The following is a 20,735-nucleotide window of genomic DNA, read 5'->3' as shown; positions in this document are numbered from 1 at the left end:
AGCTCGACAGTTGGTTCTTCTTAAAGGTATGCTTCACAAAAGACATGAAAGTTGCGTATATTGGATACCAAGTTGGGTCCAATATCTAGGATGGAGCTGAAAGCTAGAAAGTACATCTCGAAAAAACTTTGATCCGAGCGGTTTAAAGACACGGCCTATATGATCAACAAACACCACCACTTCATTCTGTTTGGGGGTAGGAGGATTTTCCGGCCCAGGAACTCGCCACCGAATCTCATTCTTCTTCGGTAAGGTGCCAATCTTAACCATTCCATTCAGTTGCTCCTCAGTAACCCGGGAAGGGGCCCGGTTACAGGAATATAATTGTTTGGCCATTGCAAGAGAAGAGCTGGGGAGAAAATAATTGCTGGTTTATGATTCATTAATGATGATGCATGAAGTACAACAGGTTGAGGGAAAAGAAATCCAAGCATGTGAAATTGGTAAATTGGAAAAAGTTGTAAACTACTGATGACAGAGTATTTATGAATGGTAAAGCAATGAACAGAAGCAGAGGTATATGCATACTGTTAAACCAGAGTATAAATGAATCAGCGGTTTAAAAGGGGACTAATGGTACCTGCCGGATTAGCATACTTCAAAAAGTTAAACCGCCTATATTGGTGTGAAGGGTACAGATCTAAAAATACCTAAGTGAGGGAAACAAGTTTCACAGATTTATATGAAAATTCCAGATCTATGATATGACAGAAAACGAGAATATATTCAAGAGCTAAGTTACAGATACCAGTTCATGAGGTTCAGATGAGTTTTCTCCTATATGAAAGGGATGATCAGATAAGGAAAAGTGAGATTATGGCTACAGTCGCACGAAGAGCTAGCAGATTTAACTAGTTTTTGATGCTACTAGGAAGAAAATAGAAGAACACCACTGGAGCTGCGACGAACTCCGATGAACACGAAAACCCTAAACTGGATCTACGAAGAAAAGGGGGAAGACTTACCGAAGCTGTTAAGGTAGCGGAGGTGTGCCACGTTTCTCTGGAGCGTTCAGGTCGATGCAGCAGCCAAGGATGAGGCAGAGACAAAGCTCGACGATGGCGGCGGCACTCAGGTGCAGAGGTATTGCGAGGAGGAAGAAGAGACGAAGAGGCAGAGGAGGAAAAAGAAAAAGGTGTCTCGGCCCTATTTATAAGGCGAAGAGATAAGCGACAGGTGCGAGAATCAAGGACCTCAAAAGTGGATATTTAATAAGGTTATCGCCTCGATGGTTGGATGCTCATTAATAAAGGGCATCTTCGGCTTCAACGAATAGATGACATCATGGCGGTTTACTGCGGATCTAAAGGATGACGTCACGGCGGTTTACAAGATCCATGCGAAGGTGCCAGGACAAGAATTTTTCTAAGTGTTGAAGATTGACATGAACAAGTTCAAATCAATCTGGGGCCTAATGTTGGGGATATTACTACTGGACGCAAACCGTCCAGGAGTAGCCGGGTTAACTGTATGAAGATTAGAAGCCCATGAAGACGTGAGGATAGTGGCGCTTTGCGAAGGCCTAAGGCCCAAAGGCGGGTTAAGGCCTGTAGATGTAAACCGACTTTCTCATGTAACTTGCATTGTAAGATAGGAAGGATAGAGACCGAGTTGGATACGTTAACGATCCGGCCTCAGGACTCTGTAAACCGACGGGCATCGACCTATGTATATAAAGGGACGACCCGGCGGCGGTCTAGGGACAACACACAACAACTCGAAGCCAGGCAAAGCGGATTCGCTCCCTGGTCACCGAAACCCCAACAATTCCATCACAACTAGACGTAGGCTTTTACCTTCATCATAAGGGGCCGAACTAGTATAAAACTGTCGTGCCCCTTGTTCAGTTTAACCCCTTTAAGCTAACCCGTAGCGATGGCTCCACGACTAAGTCCTTTCACGAGGAGATCTGCCATGATAAAACCACGACACGTTGGGCCAAGGAAATACCAGAGGGGGGCTCCGAGGGGAGCACAACCCACCTGGATGCGCTTGGGGGCCCAGGCGCGCCCTGGTGGGTTGTGCCCACCTCGGCTGCCTCCCGCACCACCCCTTTGCTCTGTAAATACCCGAAAATCCAAGAACCCTAGGGGAGTCGACAAAACACAATTTCAGCCGCCGCAAGTTCTAGAAACCACAGATCCAATCTAGACACCATCACAAAGGGGTTCATCATCCTCATTGGTGCCTCTCTGATGATGTGGTAGTAGTTCATTGTAGACCTTCGGGTCCGTAGTTAGTAGCTAGATGGCTCTCTCTCTCTCTCTCTCTCTTGATTCTTAATACAATGGTCTCTTGGAGATCTATTTGATGTAACTCTTTTTGTGGTGTGTTTGTTGGGATCTGATGAACTTTGAGTTTATGATCAGATCTATTTTGTCCATGAAAGTTATTTGAGGTTTGATCTCTTATATGCATGATTGCTTATAGACTTGTATTTCTTCTTCGAATCTTTGGTTTAGTTAGGCCAACTAGATTGGTTTTTCTTGCCATGGGAAGAGGTGCTTTGTGATGGGTTTGATCTTACGGTGCTCAATCCCAGTGACAAAAGGGGACATGGCATGTATGTATCATTGCTATTAAGGATAACAAGATGGGGTCTATTCCTCAATGAATAGATCTTCTCTACATCATGTCATCGTTCTTAATGCATTACTCCGTTTCTCCATGAACTTAATACACTAGATGCTTGTTGGATAGCGGTCGATGTGTGGAGTGATAGTAGTAGATGCAGGCAGGAGTCGGTCTACCAATATTGGACGTGATGCCTATATAATGATCATTGCCTGGATATCGTCATGCACTACTGCAGGATGCTTCTAACGCGACACTATGATCAGAGAACCTTCGATGAAACTGTGTGCGATGCCATAATCGCAAACGGTGGTGTAAAAAATCCGTCAAAATGGTGCAAAACGTTTGCGATGGAGGATGCATCAAACATGGTTTAGATTTTAGTTGCGTGTGCGATTGAGGGCATGCGGTTCAGTTCAGTTAACCATTTGCAATGAGGAGGAACAAAAGAAACAGGCAGCTAGATGAAGCACTAGTAGAAAAAGGGTCAAACATAAAGCATATTAGTGCCGGTTTGAATTTGAGCCGGCACTAATGTGTGCATTAGTGCCGGTTCCAACGGCTAGCCGGCCGCTCTCATTAGTAGCGGTTTGTGGTGAACCTTTAGCACCGGTTCGTGGCACGAACCGGTACTAAAGTGAGTGGTGGTAGGATGTTGTCAGTCCGGGGCCCCTCCAGCACCTTTAGTACCGGGTCGTATCACGAACCGGTACTAAAGGTCGTCCTACATAGACCCTTCGTCCACCCGAGCTCCCTCTGTTCTTCCCCTTTCCCCTCTCCTCTCTGTTCTTTTCCCTCTTCCTCTCAAGCTCATCACACATTTTGCCCAAAATTTGTCAAGATTTGAAGGCCCCCATCCATTCAAATGATCACAAAGGTTAGCAACTTTGGCCTTTCATCTCTCATTGCTAGATTAGCTTGTGCAATGCTTTATATAGTGATTGATTTTTGAGTTTAGTAATTTGGGAGGAATTATATATATGTGCTAGTATTTGATTTATATGCAATTTGAGGTCAAAAATAACACTTAGTTTGCATATGTAGGTGTGGTTTACTTAGTACCTTCTAAATCTCCGTCGTAACCACCGTCGATTGCTCGCAACATCCCGTCGCCAGCACCACCTTGTGGTGAGCCTCTTGTTCATGAAATTTTATATAAAAAATTGTTGTTTGTGTGATTTGGATATATACTTACTCGTATAATTATCTTACCCATACGTTGTTTGTTATACATACTGCCATGGTTTTGATATCCGTCCCTGTTGGCCCTCGTCCGGGTTATGATTCGGATGTGGTATATTCTCTTTTAAAACTATTCATTGCATTTCGTGTTTATGAAAAATTATGCCCATCAAGTTGACATAGATATTTGTATGTAGGAGGTAGTTGAACCGGAAATTCCAACCGACCCTATTGTCGAGAGGTTAAATTTAGTTGAAAGAGAAAACGAGGATTTGAAGGAAAAATTGAAAAGAATTGAGGGGAGAAGATGGAATTGGAGTTGCATGTTGCTGATGTAGTCGATGATCACAAGATTAAGATGGAGAAAATGCGCTTCAAGATTAGAAATATTAGAAAATATGCCATTCATAGTGAGGCTTGGTATCATTATGCTGTTGGATCAATTGTTACCTTAGTTGCGATCTTGATCGCATTTGTTGTTGCATTTAAATTCTTTAGCTAGAGAGTTATTTGTTTGTTGCATTTAAGTGTTGTGTGATCTTTATGTATGAACTTTATGTATTGTATTAATTTGGTGTTTTCGGTGCTGTGTATTGAAGAGCGTGATGGTTTCGGTAGGGAATGTGCCACGTTTGGGGACGAAACGATATCCGTTGCCTCTTACTGCTTTCAATTTTTTTCAAGTGTCAACACAGAACAACAAGAGTGTAGTGTTCAATTTTGGAATTTTTCGGGGTTCGTTTGGACATTTTTATACATTAATCGGGTTTTAGAGGCATTTTATGTGCATAATTCAAATTTGAACTACATGCACATTCTCGAGTGCATATAAACTGGTTGAAAAAACAAATATGTGTCCTTGGGTGCTACGTCCCATGCAAGAAATGAGAATGAATTTCAAACACCCTGCCACCGTTACTCGGCCGCAAACATTGAGATGCCCGGTTTCTAAATTCTAGTAAATCCAAAACTCGTCTGAAATTCTTTAAACTTGGCATGCTATCATGGAGCGGCATCAACATATCATGGTAAAAAATTTGTCCCATTTGGGGCAGGTTTGGGTATAAGCTTTTCACAAACCAGAGCTTCTCACAACAAGCGTGATGGTTTCGGTAGGGAACGTGCCACCTTTGGGGATGAAACGATATCCGTTGCCTCTTGTTGCTTTCAAAAAGTTTCGAGTTTCAACATAGAACAACAAGAGTGTTGTGTTCAATTTTGGAATTTTTGGGGGGTTCGTTTGGATATTTTTATACATTAACTGCGTTATCTAGGCATTTTATGTGCATAATTCAAATTTGAACTATATGCACATTCTCAAGTGTATATAAACTGGTTAAAAAAATCAAATATGTGTCCTTGGGTGCATGCTTAGGTCCCATGAAAGAAATGGGAATGAATTTCAAACACCCGGCCACCGTCACTCGGCCGCAAACATTGAGATGCCTAGTTTTTAAATTCTAGTAAATCTAAAACTCATCTGAAATTCATGAAACTTGGCATGCTATCATGGAGCGGCATCAAAATGCCATGGTAAAAAATTTGTCCCATTTGGGGAAGGTTTGGGTATAAGCTTCTCACAAACCAGAGCTTCTCACAACAAGCATGATGGTTTCGGTAGGGAACGTGCCACCTTTGGAGACAAAACGATATCCGTTGTCTCTTATTGCTTTCAAAAAAATTTGAGTGTCAACATAGAACAACAAGAGTGTTGTGTTCAATTTTGGAATTTGTCGGGGTTCGTTTGGACGTTTTTATACATTAACTGGGTTAACTAGGCATTTATGTGCATAATTCAAATTTGAACTACATGCACATTCTCCAGTGCATATAAACTGGTTGAAAATCAAATATATGTCCTTGGGTGCATGCTTAGGTCACACGCAAGAAATGGGAAGGAATTTCAAACACCCTGCCACCGTCACTCGTCCGCAAACATTGAGATACCTGGTTTATAAATTCTAGTAAATCCAAAACTCATCTGAAATTCATGAAACTTGGCATGCTACCATGGAGCGGCATCAACATCCCGTGGTAAAAAATTCGTCCCATTTGGGGAAGGTTTGGGTATAAGCTTCTCACAAACCAGAGCTTCTCACAACAAGCGTGATGGTTTCGGTAGGGAATGTACCACCTTTGGGGACGGAACGATATCCATTTTGTCTTATTGCTTTCAAAAAAATTTGAGTGTCAACATAGAACAATAGTGTTGAGTTCAATTTTGGAATTTTTCGGGGTTCATTTGGACATTTTTATACATTAACTGTGTTTTCCAGGCATTTTATGTGCATAATTCAAATTTGAACTGCATGCACATTCTCCAGTGCATATAAACTGGTTGAAAAATCAAATATGTGTCCTTGGGTGCATGCTTAGCTCCCATGCAAGAAATGGGAATGAATTTCAAACACCCTGCCACTGTAACTCGGCTGCAAACATCGAGATACCTGGTTTTTAAATTCTAGTAAATCCAAAACTTGTTTGAAATTCATGAAACTTGGCATGCTATCATGGAGCGGCATCAACATGCCGTGGTAAAAAAATTGTCAGCTTCCCTAAGTTTAATTCGGTTTCCCCAGTTGAATTCATTTTTTAAATATAAAACACTCATCGCAAACGTTTTAGTTAAAACACCAGTATGCAAACCGACAACTTCCCTAGGAAGCCAAGGGAAAATGTGTCGAGCAGGATTTGTGCAGCTCTTGATCGCAAACGTTTTAGATAGAACACCCGTATGCAAAGTCAGAGCAGCGTAGGAGTGTTGCATCCCTTCAACGCAAATGGTTGTTTTGGTTGACCCGTGTGCAACCACATACAAACAATTTGGTAAGATTTGCATCTGTCATATTGGGTATGTTGCCATTTCTCAAACTGGAAAGATTTACATTTGTTGATCTAGTAATGTTGCCATTTGTCAATCCTTGTAACACTGCATTTGTCAAAATATGCAGCTAGAAATCATTAGCACTATCTAATTTTTGCAACTAAAATTCAGTAATTAAGCATAGCTTTCATTCATAGATTAAGCAGTCGTTATTAATTTATACAAACAGTTCAACTCGATAGCTGAACCGACCAAACTTCTCCCCAATTGTGGCCAACCACGTACTGAAATAGCTAGTTCAACTATATATACTAGCTAATTTTAAGTACGTTGTGCAGTTCAACCACACATCTATAGTCAGATGAACTGGACAAAATAGCCCCCAAATACTACTACTACCACAGAGGGGCTTTGTGCTACTTCTGGCAGCCTCTCCTTTGCCGAGCACGCTCACCCTCTCAGTAAGAGACTGAGGAGGAGGAGGAGCCTACCGACGAGCTGGAGAAATGCAATATGGTGTCTGTCGCTGCTGCATGTTCAGCGACGCTCGCCAGCTCGAATGCCCACTGCTGCTCCAGATGATCCCTCTCAAAGCGGTCGGACTGCTCGTAGATCTCCTGATTCCTCGCCTCTCCGTCAGTGTGTGTTGCGACCATGGCTACGGTAAGGCTCTTTGCATGCTCGACGAGGCGCTCCTTCTCCTCCCACAGGAACTCGATGTAGTGTGCAAGGTTGCTGACGCACGTGCAAGCCTCCACCTCCGCCTCCCGCCTTCGCGCCACGGCGGCGGAGCGGGTGATAATCTCGGCGGTTGACGGTGGGCTGGTGGCCACGGCGGCCGGCGATGGGGTGGCAGGCACGACCACCACCTCCCGCCTTGGGGCCGCAGTGGCGGAGCAGGTGATGGCCACAGTGGCCGGCAGTAGGGTGGCGGCCACGACGGCCACCTCCTGCCTTTGGGGCGCGGCGACGGAGCGGGAGATGGCCCTGGCTTTCGATGGTGGTGTGGCGGCAACAGCTGCCGACGGCCAGCGGCGGTGCAACATGTGGAGGGTGTTCCGCACACGCCCAACAGGGACGCCACGTGCACTACACTACGCCGGGGACTGCGCCACCGCCGCAGTGTAGCCTCCCAACTGGAGCTGTCCTCTGATGACGGCCGAGTGGCTAAGCGACGACGACGGACCAGTGCCATTGGCGATTGTGGGAGAAGCAGGCGAGATAAGCTACAGGGAGGGAGGGGAAAATGCGATGCAGGACTCGCCGGCCATGAGGGTTTTTATAGTAGGCCGGTAAGCATTTGGATTTTGGGGGATTTCACCGAGTCAGGCGGGAAGCTTGCGCGGGAACCTGTGAGGTTGTGCCGGAACGGGCTCACCCATGATTCATTGGCGCCATCGTTTGACCAAAAGAACGATCCCATGCGCTGCGCAAGCTTGCGCTGTAAGCCGTCTGCAGCAGTGGGGTGACAAGATGTGCGAGAGGACACGTTTAATAAAAAAAGGTTTGCGATTTACTATACCCCCGTCCTGGTTTATAAGTAGGATTTAACTAATAAATTACGAATGCATGTCACCAAAGATAATATCGTTGGAGTCGTATTTGAACATAGTTTCCAACTATAGCATTTTTCTAACAAGCATTAACACTGTTTTGGTTAAATTTAAGGTTATATACCAGCAAGTGTTTGCACGCAACACACATGGCTTATTCCATCACAAACATCTCGGATGGATCAACTGTATGCCACGTATCGCACACACAACTCTAATCTGATTCGTGCTTGATGTCTCCGACATCGCTCGCACAGTTCGTCTTATTTGCCACGTATCACTGTGTCGTCCTCTGCTCGCGTACCTCGGCAAGCTCTGCTCACCGTTAGGCACCGCGGCGCGCTCTGTCACATCCGTTGGCGCGCTCTTCTCACGTCCGTCAGCGCGCTCGGCTTGTGGACAGCTTTTCCTTGCGTGTTCAACTGCTATATGTATATATATATATATTGTTGATCGTCATTGAGCCGACCGCGAAGCGCTCTGCTTGTGTCCCTCCGCGCGCGCTCTGCCAGCGGTTGGGCGTGCACACGATCACGTCGGGGGCCCCATATGCATGCGGTTGCGCTGTGCGCGTTGCTACACGATGCAGTTACGTGCGGTACGATGGAATTACGCGCTGCAAATTAGAACTACCATCAGGGCCTGCTCATATTCCTGGTCGTCCGGCTTCCCCTTTAATTCCCGCAGCCATTATAACCTTAGTCTCCTCAACCTTTCAATCGCGCCCCACAACACAACAAGCACACCCACGACGACACATAGAGAGGGGATTTCCAGCGGCGCTCCAATGGAGTTCAGAGAGCATAGAGTGGAGACCCACGCGAGGGAGACGGATCTCTAGGTGGTGTACACCATCGACCCGGTCGTGGTGGATGACTACATCAACAGCATTGAGCAGTTGCTTGCTGGAGACAAGTACAAGGTGGTCAGCATCGACCTCTGGTACACCACCGATCGTCCCGCCATAGATTAGAAGGTTGTCGTCGCCCAGTTGTGCGTGCGCCATCATGTCTTCATCTACCACTACTGCATGGCTACAGAGCCTTGCGACCGTTTGAATAGGTTTTTCAACAGCACTGACTACAAGTTCGCCACGGTGGAAACCAAAGACGATGTAAATGTGCTCAGTGTTACAGGCTTGGCCTGCAAGAACCTTGTCGAAATCCATGACCACTACAGGGTCTGGGGAAGCACAAAGAAGGACTCCCTAGTCGAACTCACCTCGGCCATCATCGAACCCTACTATGAAAAGATGAAGCAGGATGCCCAGAGAACAAGCCCCCTATCCTGGCATAGGGACTGGATGAGGCAACTTGATGAACCTCACCTCAGGTTCGCGGCCAAGAGTGTGTACAATGCTACGAGATGCACAGCCGGATCGTTGACATGATGAAGTGCCTCGTTACCCAAATCGACGAGCCCGGATCGAGCCACAAGTAGAGAAAGCATCACAAGAAGTAGATGGTGAACAGATGATCATTTATGCTAGTTAATCATGCATGTAATATATAGTTTACTTTATTGGTGTGTGGAAATGTCATGTCCGTAGTATCCACCTATGTAATTATGCATGTAATAGTTTACTTTGGTGTGTGCAAATGCCATGGTTGTAGTAGCCACCTATGTACGTGGATGTTTGATTTGGTTATGCAAGCATATATATATATATATATATATATATATATATATATATATATATATATATAGGGTCGTGCTATTCGTCACCCTAGGTGAGGAATAGTTATTCTTCACCCCCCTCTATTTTACCATCAATACACCGTAATTTTACGTTCCGTAAGTTTTGTCTTATTTCCGACGCAAAAAGAGACCGTAAGAAAATATATAATCGTCATAAAAAATATTTTATGTTATGTAAAATTACAAATGTAAAAACATAGTGTAAAATACACATAAACTGTAAATTTTCTTGTCTTATGACCTATATTTTTATTTTCTTATGTCAAATTTTACGTAGTGAATCAATAGGAATGCAACTATTTGAATTCCAAACGCAATTTAATTATGACATGATCGTAAGATTACCTCGGGTGAAGAATAACTTATTCTGCACCCTTGGTGATGAATAGTAACACTATATATATATATGTGTGTGTGTGTGTGTGTTGTTGTTCTATATGCAATCACATCGGACAACACACACATCTTATTAGCAGCAACCATCTGCGTTATTATCGATATTCACACACATTTCTGATTACGGACCTGTTTGCCGCGTATCACACACATCTTGTTAAGTTGAACCGTTTTTGTTCTCATGTCTCAACGCAAACAGTTCATCCGAGTGAACCGCATTGTGACGCCCTGTATGTAACTTGCCATATTTGTATTCCAACTCTTGCCATTTCCGGCACTAAGTTATGATATTTCCTCGTTGTCGGGTTTTGTCTTCGTGTTGCTTTTGTCTTTGTCATGCATCTCATATCATGTCATCATGTGCATTACATTTGCGTACGTGTTCGTCTCATGCATCCGAGTATTTTCCCCGTTGTCTGTTTTGCATTCCGGCGCTCCTATGTCCTCCGGTGTCCCTATCTACCTCTTTTCATGTGCGGGTGTTAAACGTTCTCGGATTGGACCAAGACTTGTCAAGCGGCCTTGGTTTACTACCAGTAGACTGCCTATCAAGTTTCGTGCCATTTGGACTTTGTTTGATACTCCAACGGTTAACCGAGGAACCGAAAAGGCCTCGTGTGTGTTGCAGCCCAACACCCCTCTAAAGTGGCCCAAAACCCACCTAAACCCCCTCCATCATCTAGGTCGTTCGATCACGATCGCGTGGCCGAAAACTGTGCTCAATTTGGAGCCTCCTAGCTCCTCCTACCTATAAAAAGGCACTCCTCCCCGAAATTTCGGATCATTCCTACCCTAAACCCTAGCCCCGCTCCTCTCCGCGCGCCGGAAATGTCTGGTCCGCGTCGGACGCCTCGCCGCTGCCGTCCGCGCCCAACCGGGGCCGCCATGTGGCACCGGCTGCCTCCCTCCGCCGCCAGCCGCGAAGCCCACGCCCCCCCGAAGGCCATCTCCGCTGCCGCCGCAACCCGAGTCGGCCCGCGCCCCGGACGCTGCGCCCCACCACCTCCCGTGCCGCCGCCCGCCGACGGCGCCGACCTCGCCGCCTCGCCCCATGCCGGCGCCCCGCCGCCCTCGCTCCTCCACCGCGGCCACCTCGCCGCCCGGCGCCAGCGACCGCCCCGGCGACCTCTCCTTCCTCCTCCTCGACCTCGACTCCAGCCGGCCCCATCCTCTCCGGCGAGTTCTTCGGCTAGCTACAGTGATTCCGGCAAACTTCGAAGAACGCGCCCGATCCAGATCTGGATCCAAAACTAGGGTTGACTTTTGCCCTAATCCCAGTTATTTTTAGCATTATTCATCATGCCATAACTCCACATCTGTGGCTCCATTTTGGGCGTGTAGCATATCAAATTGTTCGCCTCGATGAGTACTTAATTTCATTCCATTGCACCATGTTCATTTGAGGTCATCTTGATGCCCTAAATGCTGTTGCAAGAGTGCTAGTTTATATTAGCTTCAGATTCTCATCAGTATTTGGACATTTGTCATTTTTGCCATGTTTAATGTGTGCCACCTATGAACTTGAGCCCTTCATGTGTTTTGAAGTATGCCATGCCATCTTTACAGGGGTGTATGCCATGTATTTTTGTGATCTCTGTGGTGACTAGCACAAACATGCAAAGTAGCTCTCGTGATGTTGCTGTTTTCAGGGACTTAGAAATCTTCTAAGTCTTTGTTCTGTCAATATTTTTATGCCATGTATTCTTGTTGCTACAGAGTGATCCATGCCTCTTTTGAGCATGATCAGTAAGGATGTTTTGTAGATATTGTTGTGCTATATCCATCCATGTCTTTGCTTGCAATTATGGAGCACCCTAGCTTGACTCAATCGAGCTCTACTTTTGCTATAAAATGTTCCTGGCAGAATGTTTACGTGTTAAGCATTTTTGCCGATGTTGTTGTAGTTGATCCGTGCATGCTATGAGGTTGTTCTTGCCATTTTTAGCTTCTATGCCATGTCTACTTGATGGGTGTATGCTTAGCTTGTCATGCAATGCCTTGTGGTGAGTGCATCGAGCTCGTAAACATGCCTACATAATATCTGTTTTGCCATGTTCTAGTTTTCTACTAAGTCTGAATCTGTTAACGCTAATTGCTATGTTCACTTGGTTACCATTGTATTTTCTGATCCCTTTTGGCTTGTGGTCAGTAAGGGACTTTTGTTGTATGCTTTGATTAGCTTCATGCCATGCCCTGCTTTGCCATGATATGTTCCTGTAGCATGTTGTTATCTTGCTCTAAACATTGCTTCCTGATGTTAAATTCCTTACATGTTAATTTCACTAAGTCTGTAACCTGTTATCTTTTGCACTTTTGCCATGCTTGTTTGAACCTGCTATTGAGTGAATTAGCCATAGCTCAGTGTCCATCTTTTGTCAAGCATCTTGAGTGGATACCTTTCATGCATTTTGTTGTTATGTTAGAGTGCAGTAGCTTGTTGTTCTTGATGCATTTAGATGGCCTCGTGTTGTTAATCGCAGATCGGTGCCACATTTGTTTTGCTTGCCATTTGCAAACCGTGCATCCGATTCCGGTGATCTTTATATCGATTTCGACCGAAATCAACTAATCTTTCCAGTGGCACTCTTGGTTTTCCAAGTTGAGGCCAGGTTCAATCTTTCCTTTCCGAAACATGCATATGCATCGCATAACACATCCCGCATATCATGCCATGTTTTGCATCATTGTTGCTTGTGCATTGCACGTTGTTGATTGTGTCTCCATTTGCTTGTGTTCTTGCTTGGGCAGAGCCGGGAGACGAGTACGTGATCAAGGAACCCGGTGAGTACGCTTACGAGGATCAAGCTAACGTCAACTCGGAGAGCTTTGCAGGCAAGATGACCATACCCTCGAAATCACTTCTATCTTTGTTTCCTTTTGCTATGCCTATTCTACGATACCTACCACTTGCTTATCATGCCTCCCATATTGCCATGTCAAACCTCTAACCCTCCTTGTCCTAGCAAACCATTGTTTGGCTATGTTACCGCTTTGCTCAGCCCCTCTTATAGCGTTGCTAGTTGCAGGTGAAGATTGGAGTTTGTTCCTTGTTGGAACATGTTCATTGTTGGGATATCATTATTATATCTTGTCTATTTTAATGCATCTATATACTTGGTAAAGGGTGGAAGGCTCGGCGTTATGCCTGGTGTTTTGTTCCACTCTTGCCGCCCTAGTTTCCATCATACCGGTGTTATGTTCCTTGATTTTGCGTTCCTTACACAGTTGGGTTATAATGGGAACCCCTCGATAGTTCGCCTTGAATAAAACTCCTCCAGCAATTCCCAACCTTGGTTTTACCATTTGCCACCTAGCCTTTTCCCTTGGGTTTTGCGGACTCAAGGGTCATCTTTATTTTTTAAACCCCCCTGGGCCAGTGCTCCTCTGAGTGTTGGTTCGAAATGGGCAGCCTGCGGGGCCACCTTGGGGCAACTCGAGGGTTGGTTTTACTCGTAGCTTGACCTATCCAGTATGCCCTGAGAACAAGATACATGCGACTCCTATTGGGATTTGTCGGCACATCGGGCGGCTTTGTAGTTTAGTTTTACCATTGTTGAGATGTCTTGTAACCGGGATTCCGAGTCTGATCGGATTGTCTTGGGAGAAGGAATATCCTTCGTTGACCATGAGAGCTTGTGATGGGCTAAGTTGGGACACCCCTGTAGGGATTTGAGCTTTCGAAAACCGTGCCCGTGGTTATGGGCAGATGGGAATTTGTTAATGTCCGGTTGTAGAAAACCTTAAACTTAACTCAATTAAAATGAATCAACAGAGTGGGTGGCCATGATGGTCTCTTTTCGGCGGAGTCCGGGAAAAGAATACGGTCTCGAGTTATGCTTGAACGTAGGTTGTTCTAGGATCACTTCTTGATCATAGTTCATCGATCGTGCCTTTGCCTTCTCTTCTCGCTCTCATTTGTGTATGTTAGCCACCATACATGCTAGTGCTTGCTGCCGCTCCACCTCATACCTTTTCCCTACCTATAAGCTTAAATAGTCTTAATCACGAGGATGTGAGATTGCTGAGTCCCCGTGACTCACATATTACTTCCAAAACCAGATGCAGGGACCGATGATACCGCTCCAGGAGATTCGACTGAGCTCAAGTGGGAGTTCGATGAGGATTCAGGACGATACTACGTTTCCTTTCCAGATGATCAGTAGTGGAGCCCAGTTGGGGCGATCAAGGACTTTGTTGCATATTGGGGTTGTCTTTATTTTGGTTCCGTAGTCGGACCTTGATTGTATCTGGATGAATGTAATGATATTTATGCTATTGTGTGACGTGGCGATTGTAAGCCAACAATGTACCTCTTTACCTTATTCATTACATGGGTTGTGTGAAGATTACCCCACTTGCGACATTGCTTACAATGAGGTTATGCCTCTAAGTGGATCTTCGACACGTGGGAGATATAGCCGCATCGTGGGCGTTACACGCATGCCGTATATCGCACACACCTTGATAGGCGGACCATTTCTTTTGTGTTGCCTAGTCACACACAGTTCATCCGAGTAAACTGTATGTTGTATATCACACACACCCCCATCTGGCTGCCCATTTCTTTTGTTCCTCCCCATCGCAAACAACTAATTGAACTGAACGGTATGCCTTGCATCGCACACGCAACTAAAATCTGAACCGTGTTTGATGGCTCCGCCATCGCAAATGTTTTGCACCTTTCTTGATGGGGTTTTTACACCACCGTTTGCGATTATGGCATCACACACAGTTTCATCAAAGGGTCTCTGATCGTAGTGTCGCGTTAGTAGCAACTTGCAGTAGTGTTTGTTCCGGTTCTCTATTAAAAGGAGGCCTTAATATCCCTTAGTTTCCAATATGGACCCCGCTGCCACGGGAGGCTAGGAAAAAAGATGTCATGTAAGTTCTTTTAATAAAGCACGTATGACAATTTACAGAATACATGCCTACATTATATCGATGAACTGGAGCTAGTGTCGTATCGCCCTAGGTTATAACTGTCTCATGATGAATAACATCCAACAAGTCACCGATCCAATGCCTACGAATTTATTCTTATAGATCTTGCTATGTTACTATTGCTATCATCGCTGTTACACTTGCTACAAATTACTGTTATCACTGTTACTGTTACCGTTACTGATGTCACTACTATCAAAACTATCAAACTACTTTGCTACTAATCACTTTGCTATACATAATTAATCTCCAGGTGTGGTTGAATTAACAACTCAGCTACTAATACCTTCAAATTTTCTTTGGCTCCCCTTGTGTCGAATCTATAAATTTGGGTTGAATACTTTACCCTCAAAAACTATTGCAATCCCCTATACTTGTGGGTATCACGCCCCCCTTTCCTTCTCTCCTTCCTCTTCCCTTTTCCCCCTCCGGAAATTAAGGAAGGGGGGCCGAATTGGGGAGGACCCCAAGTAGGATTCGGCCTACTTGGGGCACCCCCTGGCTGCCTCTCCTCCCCTCCAACCTATATATATGTGGGGAGGGGCGCGAAGGACACAGAACATCAATTGTTAGCCATGTGCGGCGCCCCCCCCCTCCAAAGTTTACACACCCGGTCATAGTTTTGCGGTGCTTAGGCAAAGCCCTACGAGAATCACTTCATGATCATCATCAGCACACCGTCGTGCTAACAGAACTCATCTACTACCTCAACACCTTGCTAGATCAAGAAGGTGAGGGACGTCACTAAGCTGAACGTGTGCAGAACTCGGAGGTGCCGTATGTTCGGTGCTTGATCGGTCGGAGCTAGAAGAAGTTCGACTACATCAACCGCGTTGTCAAACACTTCCGCTTTTGGTCTACGAGGGTACGTAGACACACTCTCCCCCTCGTTTCATTGCATCTCCTAGATGGATCTTGTGTGAACATAGGAAATTTTTGAGATTGCATGCTACATTTCCAAACAGTGGCATCCGAGGCAGGTCAATGCATAGATGATATGCACGAGTAGAACACAAAGAGTTGTGGGCGGTGATCGTCATACTGCTTACCACCAATGTCTTATTTTGATTCGGTAGTATTGTTGGATGACGCGGCCCGGACCAACCTTGCATGACCACGTTCATGAGACCTGTTCCACCGACAGAAATGCAACTAGTTTTGCTGAAAGCTGGCTGGCGGGTGTCTGTTTCTCCTACTTTAGTTGAATCGAATTTGTCTGCGGCCGGTCCTTGTTGAAGGTTAAAACAGCAAACTTGATAAATCATAGTTGTGGTTTTGATCCGTAGGTAAGAATGGTTCTTGCTAGAAGCCCATAGCAACCACGTAAAACTTTCAACAATAATGTAGAGGACGTCTAACTTGTTTTTGCAGGGCATGTTGTGATGTGATATGGTCAAGACATGATTTGATAAAAGTTTTGTATGAGATGATCATGTTTTGTAAGATATCTGACAACTGGCAGGAGCCTTATGGTTGTCTCTTTATTGTATGAAATGCAAACACCATTTAATTGCTTTACTTTATCACTATGTGTTACCGATAGTTGTAGAAGCAATAGTTGGTGAGACGACCACGATGCTACAATGGAGATCAAGGTGTCGAACCGGTGGCGATGGAGATCATGACGATGCTTTGGAGATGGAGATCAAAAGCACAAGATGATAATGGCCATATCATGTCATATATTTTGATTGCATGTGATGTTTATCTTATTATGCATCTTATTTTTCTTAGTACGGCGGTAGCATTATAAGATGATCCCTTAACTAAAATTTCAAGGTATAAGTGTTCTCCCTGAGTATGCACCATTGCGATAGTTCGTCGTGTTGAGACACCACGTGATGAGAGGGTGTGATAGACTCTACATTCACATATAACGGGTGCAAGACAGTTTTGCACATGCGGAATACTCAGGTTAAACATGATGAGCCTGGCATGTGCAGACATGGCCTTGGAACACTGGAGACCGAAAGATTGAACGTGAATCATATAGTAGAGATGTTCACCATTGATAACTACTCCATCTCACATGATGATCGGACATGGTTTAGTTGATTTGGATCACGTATCATTTAGATGACTTGAGGGATGTCTATCTAAGTGGGAGTTCTTAAGTAATTTGATTAATTGAACTCAATTTATCATGAACTTAGTGCTGATAGTATTTGCATATCTATGTTGTAGATCAATGGCCCGTGCTACCGTTCCCTTGAATTTTAATGCGTTCCTAGAGAAACCTAAGTTGAAATATGATGGTAGAAACTACATGGACTAGGTCCGTAACTTGGGGATTATCCTCATTGCTGCTAGGGATGAAAATGGAATGGAAAGTTTCCACTTTTCTGGAGCAAAAATGGAAACATATGGGAAATATGGAAACGAAAATGGAAATTTGAAAAATGAAAATGGAAATCGAATTCTTTATGCGGCAACGGAAACAAAAATGGAACACTATTTTCTGATGGAACAGACATGGAAACGGAACTTTCTATTTTCATGAATATGGAATTCCCGGTTCTACTATAGGTCCATGACTGCTTTGTAGCCCAACTACCAAACAACACACAATGACAAAATGAGTAGAATGATCAGAATGGATCATTTGAGGACCAACTTTCACTATCACACACGTACTCAACTAGACCCTACATGGAATTGTCATGTATTACTACAACACTTCCCTATATTGCTAACATAACCATATTATTTTGTAACCATGTTAACAATTCTATAACAAATGTTTTTGTCTTTATTTCTCTATGATTCAAGGGGGTTTTAAGTTCAAGTCAACGTACAGTTTTGTTTCCATGTCCACTCTGTATTTGCTCCATGTCTGTTTTCCGTACTATCTATTTCCATATTCGTTTCCGGGGTTTCTATATGCGTTTCCGCTTCTACAAAAAAATATGAAAACAAATATGTTAGCAGCCAGTTCCATTCGTTTCCACGCCGTTTTCATCCCTAATTGCTGCACAGAAGAACTATGTCCTTGATGCACCGCTAGGTGAAAGGCCTACTGTAGGAGCAGATTCTGTTGTTATGAACGTCTGGCAAGCTTGATCTGATGACTACTCGATAGTTTAGTGTGCCATGCTTTACGGCTTTGAATCGGGACTTCAAAGACGTTTTGAACGTCATGGACCATATGAGATGTTCCAGGAGTTGAAGTTAATATTTCAAGCAAATGCCCGAGTTGAGAGATATGAAGTCTCCAACAAGTTCTATAGCTGCAACATGGAGGAGAACAGTTCTGTCAGTGAACACATACTCGAAATGTCTGGGTATCATAATCACTTGACTCAGCTGGGATTTAACCTCCCAGATGATAGTGTTATTGATAGAGTTCTTCAATCACTTCCACCAAGCTACAAAGGTTTTGTGATGAACTATAGTATGCAAGGGATGGATAAGACAATTCCCGAGCTCTTCGCAATGCTCAAAGTTGCATATGTACAAATCAAGAAGGAGCATCAAGTGTTGATGGTTAACAAGACCCTAGTTTCAATAAAAAGGGCAAGGGAAAGAAGGGGAACTTCAAGAAGAATGGCAAGCAAGTTGCCACTATTGGGAAGAAACCCAAAGCTAGACCCAACCCTGAAACTAAGTGCTTCTACTGCAAAGGGGCTGGTCATTGGAAGTGGAATTGCTCCAAGTATTTGGCGGATAACACTACTAGGGAAAAGGCTAGTAGCAGCGCGGGTTTTAGGCCTATCAGCAGCGCGGGTGCCCGCGCTACCAATAAGGCGCTACAGCTAACTCTTAGTAGTAGCGCTACCTGTACCCGCGCTACCACTATTGACTATAGCAGCAACGCTTTTCAGGAACGCGCTGCTATTACTTAGCTGTAGCGATTTCGCGGTCCAGCGCTACTGTTATATCTTTCACCATTTCCCCATTCCAGCTTCGATAAACTGCAATTTCCAGATACTAGGTACTACTAGCTATCAATTTCATAAAGCATTATAGGTACTAGGTAGTACTCCCTCGGTTCGAAATTACTCATCGTGGTTTTAGTTCAAATTTGAACTCAAACCACGACGAGTAATTTGGAACCGAGGGAGTACTAGATAACAATTTCATATATACTCAACATGCATCCTCAAGCAGTACAAGGTGACATCGACGACAATCATCATATTTAGTTCTAGATGATATCGACGATGATCATCATATGTAGTTCTACATGATATCGACGACGATCATCATATGTAGTTCTAGATGATATAGCCACACACACATATGTAGTTCTAGATGATATCGACGACGATCATCATCCTCAAGCCTGGGCGGTGGGTGTTCCTGATAGTAATTAGGATAGCCTATCCAGCATGAAGATTCTTGCCAACGAGGAATCTCTTCCACCCAACCGAGTTCAAGTGTGTGCGACCATCTGTGCCCATGCGGTAAGTACATGTGGTGACGGAGCCCCTTGCGGTAAGGCGTAGTCCAACTGAGCCTTCTTCATCAGGCTCGATACCACAACTCACAGATAGGTTCTTTGGCAATCTCTGAATAAGAAAAACATATCAATTAATAAATAGCCTCACACATACTCTTGCAAATCTATTTCTATTAAGTCTAGAATTCTACACTATCAAAAGACACAGTACTACGCATTTGTACTAATTAATCATGAATTCTACTAATAAGTATATATATGGATTATCTACACTATTAATAGTTCCTTGGATTCTACACTAATAAGCATGTGATCAGACTCTACACTAAAGTATATCATCGACTAGATTCCACAAAGCATATCATTGGACTCTACACTAAGCATATCATCGGATTCACTAAGCATATAATCAGATAATTTGCATTTGTAAGTATAACAATAAAGCATATATATATATCATCAAATTACTACATGCAGTATGTATACCATACCATTTCATGCCGATCGACCATGGTACTTGTCAGGCGGGTCACGAATGGCACCCCGACAAAGTCATCACGTGGCGGAATTATGTCCCATAGGTTGCACACCTCCTCCTCGCCCAGCCTCATTCTTTGAGCTATGATGGCTTCATGAAGTGTGTTCTCATCATCTTCATTGAGTGGGTCCTCATTATCTTCATCATCTTCGTCATCTTCATCATCTTCCACCAGGTTGATATAAATGACAACCAACTCGGGTCTTTCTGCTCTGAAGGAGAATCTGATCAACTCACCACCACTAAGACGCATGCGAGTGAGGAAACGGGCCCATCCATCTCCACCAATCTGCGACATATTGCGTCCTTTCTCGACCTCCATAGTGTACGGCCCCCCAGGAGCCTCAAATGTCACAGTGTCTCCTGTCAGCTTGTTGAATTTCAACCTCACGTTGCATGGGACGATCTGTGTAAGAAAAGCAAAATGACACAATGCAGTAATGCCAACACTAAAAATAAAATAGTTGTTACATTTCATCTAATTTCTTACCGCCGGATGACGAAAACTCAGATGGAAGTAGATGCCGAACAGCTTGCCAGTTGCAAGGCTGCTGGCGCACCTTGACTTGCACAGTCGACATAGTGGTGCTGGTGGTGGCGCCATTTTCCTAAAGCAATATGAGAAAAGGA

The sequence above is a fragment of the Triticum aestivum genome, chromosome 6A (assembly GCF_018294505.1).
Source record: "Triticum aestivum cultivar Chinese Spring chromosome 6A, IWGSC CS RefSeq v2.1, whole genome shotgun sequence".
Lineage (NCBI taxonomy): Eukaryota > Viridiplantae > Streptophyta > Magnoliopsida > Poales > Poaceae > Triticum > Triticum aestivum.
This window is presented reverse-complemented; position numbering follows the sequence as displayed.